Consider the following 6,618-nt stretch of genomic DNA (forward strand, 5'->3'; position numbering starts at 1 on the left):
CGTGCCCCCTGTATCATGGGCCCCTCGAGCACCTCCCGACCGACTTCTTTCTCCTATATAAGCCTACGTACCCTAAAAACATCGAATATCAAGATAGATCGGGAGTTCCGCCACCGCAAGCCTCTGTAGCCACTAAAAACCTCTTTGGAGCCCGTTCCGGCACCCTTCCGGAGGGGGAACCTATCACTGGTGGCCATCTTCATCATCCCGGCGCTCTCCATGACGAGGAGGGAGTAGTTCACCCTCGGGGCTGAGGGTATGTACCAATAGCTATGCGTTTGATCTCACTCTCTCGTGTTCTCTCTATGGCACGATCTTGATGTATCGCGAGCTTTGCTATTATAGTTGGATCTTATGATGTTTCTCCCCCCTCTACTCTCTTGTGATGAATTGAGTTTCCCTCTTGAAGTTATCTTATCGGATTGAGTCTTTATGATGAGAACACTTGATGTATGTCTTGCCGTGTTTATCTGTGGTGATAATGGGATATCACGTGCCACTTGATGTATGTTTTGGTGACCAACTTGCGGGTTCCGCCCATGAACCTATGCATAGGGGTTGGCACACATTTTGTTGACTCTCTGGTTGTCGCTGTACTAGAGTAGGGGTACCCTAGTATCCCGAACTTGTGCACGGGCTGTTGCAGCACCCCGCGGCAAGGCTTGCCGGGTGACCGCCAAGGTCCTCTGTGGTTCCTTCGGAGCCATTCAAGAACAAAGTATTCAAGCCAAGGAGACAAGGCCCAGGCAAGAGGAGCTTGCCAGGAAGGCCAACCAAGGCATCTCAAGGAACTTGCCACGATGCGCCACGCGTCCCGGCGAGGCCCGGTGAGCGACCAGCTTCCGGACGCGACAAGACAACGACCGCGGCAAGGCGCTTGCCGCGGCAAACTACCACTCTGTACCCACGCTCCAGCACATCCACCAACGTGTCGCCCTGAGACCTTTCCAGGCGCGCGTGGCAAGAGGCTGTGCGGCCAGCGGTGCGCGGTGGGAAGCGACGCTGACAAGATTGCCATCGTGGCAAGCGGTGGCGTCCCTGACGGTCCCTTTTTGCACTATTTGGGCGACGTAGACGGGCATTTAATGCCTTTGTCCCCTGCCGTCAGGGTTAGGTATGATACACTGTACGGGTAGTTGTACCAACCGCCATTCCTTTTTCCATTTTTACCCTTGTCTACGTTGCCACCTGTCGGAGACCCCTTTAGCATATAAAAGGAGGCCCATGCGCAACGTAGAGGGGGGGGGGGGCAGGCAGAAAAACACTCACGCTCGGTCTCGTTAGCAGCTGGTGTGTACTGAGCACTCAGCGCTCCCGAGCAAGAACTCAATACACTCAGACATGCAGCAGTAGGAGTGTTATCTCTCCGGAGAGCTCCGAAGCTGGGTAAACTACTCGTGTGCTTCACCTCGATCCGCTCTTCGTGCGATCTCCGCCCCCCGCCGAACCGAAAGGGGCTCGGTCCGCCGATCCCATAGGTGTTCGTGGATCAGTTTCCCCGACATCTTTGGCGCGCCAGGTAGGGGGCGTCGAGGTTGTGTGAACATGATCCGGCGTTCACACGAGCTGGATCTTCATCTTCTTCATCGACATGCCACCGAAGAAGAAGGCTTTGGCGGCAGCTGTTCCGTCCACGTCGATCCCACCCCCACTGGAGCAAACGGGTGGTGGGGTAGACGCCGGCGGAAGAACGGACATCGACGAGGGAGCTCACGGTGCTGCCAGGTCCAAGGACAAGGCTGCGCAGACCTCGGCGTCCGTACATGCACCGCGCCCATCTCAGGAGGCGCAGGACCGACGGCGTCATGGTATTTGCAGTGCCATACGTTTGTTGGACCAAGATCGAGCTGGTGGATCTCGGGGTGCTCAAGACCAGCATGCACGCCAACATGCTGGCACAAGCGAGACACGGTCGCCTGGACGAGATACTGCTCCTTCTAACATAGTTAGAAGTCCGAGCATATCCCGCTCCTTGCACCGTTCGCCACTGCCACCCACCACTCCAGCAGAAGCTTTGGCGCGAGCTCAACTGCTCCTGGATTACCCTCCAACAGCAAACAAGATCGATAAATGGAGGGCCACCATTCAGAGTCTCATCGGCTTCGCCAACGGCGACACTCCGCGGCAGCCGAGTACATCACTACCGCAGCAGGACTGCCAAGCACGAGCCGATGGCGACGAAACCGGTGGGGGTGCAACCACCATGCACTCTCCACCCCGAAGGCCAAGATCGCCGACTCGCCGGATCCACCTCGACAGCGACTCCACCGCATCATCAGATCCACGAGCTCGCCGCGATCAGCGCCAAGTTCTTCATGAACGATATCAAGAAGACGCTCGTACTCACATCGAGCGCCAAAGAGAAGCGCGGCGTCAATCGGACTAGCGCGCTGGGCCCTCTATTGACATGCATGCACCAGGGGAACCAGGCGACTTGCCGTACGCGGTAGGATGCCCTGCGTTCACTCGTGAGCTGCGGCAAGTCCAGTGGCCCATCACGAAGAATTTCAAGCCAGATGTACCAGAGAAGTACGACAGCAAGTCGCATCCGTCGGAGTTCCTCAGCATCTACACAATCGTGGTGCAAGCTGCCGGGGGGCGGGACGACAAGATCCTGACCAACTACTTCCCGCTGGTGCTCAAGCCCAATGTCAGATCCTGGCTCATGCACTTGCCGGACAACTCCATATCCTCCTGGGCAGACCTATGCCATCAGTTTGTCGGCGCCTTTACAGGCGGCCACAAGCCTCATGGCCAAGAGAGCGACCTTCATCTGCTCGCCCAGAAGGAAGGAGAGCCCCTATGCAAGTACATTCAGAGATTCAGCCGCATACAGCACAACATCCCAGATGTCCACCCTGCCGCGGTAATCAGCGCGTTCCATCAGAACGTGCGAAACCGTAGGATGCGGGAGGAGATGGCGATTTGCAAGATCAGAGACGTCAGTGAGCTATATGCCCTGGCCGACAAGTGTGCACATGCTGAGGAAGGGAGGAAACTCCCCGGAGAGAATACAAAAGCAGGGGGATCTGATAGTGAGGAGGCTGCCCCGGCAAAGAAAAACCGGCGGCGGAACAACAGGAAGAAGAAAGGCAAAGATGTGCTAGTCGTTGAGCAGTCCGGCAACGGAGGTGGCGCCAAGAAAGCCAAAGCTGGTAGCTCCGGCGAGGAGATTGCCGCAGGCACCAACTACCAGGCTGTGGCAGTCGCCGACAAGCAGGACAGCACCAACAAGCAGTACTGCAAGATCCACCGCACCAAGGGCCATGACCTCCAGAGCTGCAAGAAGGTCGAGCAGCTTGTCGAGCAGCAAAAGGCTGAATACGAGCGACGCGACAAGGAGAAGGCCCAGGAAGGTGCTGGAGGAGCCGGCAAGAAACGCCCCGGCCGAGGAGGACGCCACGGCAAGGCCAAGCAGCGGCAAGGAGACAGACCTCCCCGCGGCCGCGACAAGGATGAAGATGACGACGACGATGAAGATATGGATGATGACGAGACCGATGAGCAGGAGTTCCAGAATGCCACAGAGGTCCTGTGCATTGACGGCGGTGCTTCTTTGCATACTTCACACCGCCAGCTCAAGCAGTGGGTGCGGGAAGTCAATGCGGCAGAACCACCCGTCGAGTCACGCAAGCCTCTGAAATGGTCCAGCACGCCTATCATATTTGATATTGAGGACCACCCTAATCGGATAACTGCGGTCGGGTGCTTGCCGATGTTGGTTTCACCAACTATTCGCAACCTCAAGGTCACTAAGATGCTAGTTGATGGCGGGGCCGGCTTGAACCTGATCTCCTCCGCGGTACTCCAGAAACTCCAGATCCCTGATGGCGAGCTCAAAGAGACCGGCACATTCCAAGGAATCAATCCGGGAAGGAGCAAGCCGAAGGGAAAGATCACGTTGCCGGAGACATTTGGCAGCGAGTTGAACTTCAGAACTGAGAGGGTCACTTTTGACGTTGCTGACTTTCCATTGCCTTACAATGGGATACTCGGCCGTCCAGCACTCGCCAAATTCATGGCAGCCTCTCACTATGCATACAACATACTGAAGATGCCAGGCCCGATAAGTGTCATCTCTGTCCCTGGCGACAAGAAGGATGCTCTTATCTGCGTGTCACTTGCCGTTGAAGCTCCCGGGGCGAAGAAGAAGACCAAGTCCGGCAAGAGTTCTGATGCCCACTCCAGCAAGCGCACCTCTTCGGAGTGCTGCGCTACCGTCCAGGACACACCATCGAGCTCCACCGGCAAGTGTAAGAAGACAATGGCAGCTCCACCAGAGACCAAGAAGGTGTCCGCCAAGGAGGATGGCACTGGTGGTACCTTTACCATCAGTGCCACTCTCGACCCTAAATAGGAAAGCGCGCTCGTTGCTTTCCTGCGGGCAAACATCGACGTATTTGCTTGGCAACCGTCGACATCCCCGGTGTTCCCAGGAAAGTAATCGAGCACCATCTTGCCGTCTGTCCTCATGCGTGGCCCGTCAAGCAGAAAGTCAGGAAGCAGGCAGTGGAGCGCCAAGAATTCATCGCAGAAGAAATCAAGAAATTGGAAGCAACAGGCCTTGTCAGAGGAGTGCTCCATCCTACGTGGTTGGCCAACCCTGTAGTCATGCGCAAGGCAAATGGGAAATGGAGGCTTTGTATCGACTTTACCGATGTCAATAAAGCTTGTCCCAAAGACCCATTTCCCTTGTGGCGCATCGACCGGATTGTTGACTCCAGGGCCGAATGTGACTTGCTTTCATTTCTTGATGCATACTCAGTATACCATCAGATCTTCATGGCAGAAGAGGATGAGGAGAAGACCGCATTCATCACGCCATGTGGCACATACTGTTTCGTACGGATGCCTTTCGGTTTAGAGAATGCTGGTTCAACATTTGCAAGGGTAGTCCATGACGCTTTTGAACCACAAATACACAGAAATGTGGAAGCCTACATGGATGACATAGTGGTCAAGAGCAAGGACAAGGCGACTCTAATTCAAGATCTAGACGAAACCTTTACAAATCTGCGCAAGATCAACCTCAAGCTTAACCCCGAGAAGTGTGTGTTTCGAGTCCCCTCCGGCAAGCTTCTCGGGTTCTTCGTGTCTCAGCGGGGAATTGAAGCCAATCCCGACAAGATCAAGGCCATTGAGCAGATTGAAGCACCAAAGCGCGTCAAGGATGTACGAAGACTTGCCGGTTGCGTAGCTGCTCTCAGCAGGTTTATCTCTAGGTCTGCTGAGCGCGCCCTGCCATTTTTCAAAATATTGAAAAAGGCAGGTCCAATGAAATGGACTCCGGAAGCGGAGGCTGCACTGCAGGACTTAAAGAGATAACTGTCATCCACTCCAACACTTGTCGCACCTAAGCCACAAGAGAAGTTGCTGCTATATATAGCGGCAACCAATCAAGTGGTTAGTGCTGCGTTAGTAGTAGAGAGGGAGGCGGATGATGAGCCAGCAACCACGACAGATGCATCCAGCGACAAGCAGGGGACTTCACCGGCAAGCTCTGGTCCCAACAAAGATGGATCTGCGCAGGCGCGTGAGAAGATGTAGAAAAGAATGGTGCAGCGCCCAGTTTACTTTGTCAGTTCCCTTCTGCAGGGGGCTAGGTCAAGGTACTCTGGTGTGCAGAAATTGCTTTTCGGCCTTCTCATGGCCTCGAGAAAGCTGCGCCATTACTTTCAAGCACATGAGATCACAGTCGTCACTCGTTTTCCGCTGAAGAGGATACTGGAAATCCAGAAGCAACAGGCAGGATTGTCGAGTGGGCACTAGAACTGTCAAGCTTTGGCCTCAAGTTTGAGAGCACTTCAACTATCCAAAGCTGAGCATTGGCGGAGTTCATAGCAGAATGGACGCCAACACAAGATGAAGAAATTCTAGAAACGAGCATCCCCGTCAAGGAAGCAAGCAAAGAGTGGCTGATGTACTTTGATGGTGCCTTCTCGCTGCAAGGCGCCGGTGCGGGCGTGCTACTTGTTGCACCCACCGGAGAGCACCTCAAGTACGTAGTCCAGATGCACTTTCCCAAGGAGCAAGCAACGAATAATACCGCAGAGTATGAAGGTTTGCTTGCCGGTCTCAGGATCGCAGCAGACCTTGGGATCAAGAAGCTCATTGTCAGGGGTGACTCACAGCTTGTCATCCTCCAAGTGAACAAGAATTATCAGAGTCCGTTGATGGAAGCTTACGTTGATGAAGTGAGAAAGCTAGAAGAGCACTTTGACGGCCTACAGATGGAACATGTTCCAAGAGCTCAGAACGACATTGCCGATGGCCTGTCGAAGTGCGCCGCACTTAAGTTACCTGTGGAACCAGGGATCTTTGTGCTCAAACTGACTCGATCATCTGTAATGCCATCAACTGGACAGAGCAAGAAGAGGAAGTTGATTTCTGGTGACTATTTTCCGACAGAGCTCCCCGAAGCCGCCGCCAAGAAGGTCCTCAAGATCAACACCAAGGGTGCTGAGGAGCAGTCTGCTCCGGCAAGCCCTAGGGTTTGTTCCGTTGAAGCAGATGCTCCCGACAAGTTCTGCTCCGGCAAGCTTGCCGGGGAACGTCAAGCTCCGGCTGAGCTGCAGGTTCTCGCCGTAGAAGCGGATGTTCCCGCAGCAGCAGATGTGC

Source organism: Triticum aestivum, chromosome 2B (assembly GCF_018294505.1).
Source record: "Triticum aestivum cultivar Chinese Spring chromosome 2B, IWGSC CS RefSeq v2.1, whole genome shotgun sequence".
Lineage (NCBI taxonomy): Eukaryota > Viridiplantae > Streptophyta > Magnoliopsida > Poales > Poaceae > Triticum > Triticum aestivum.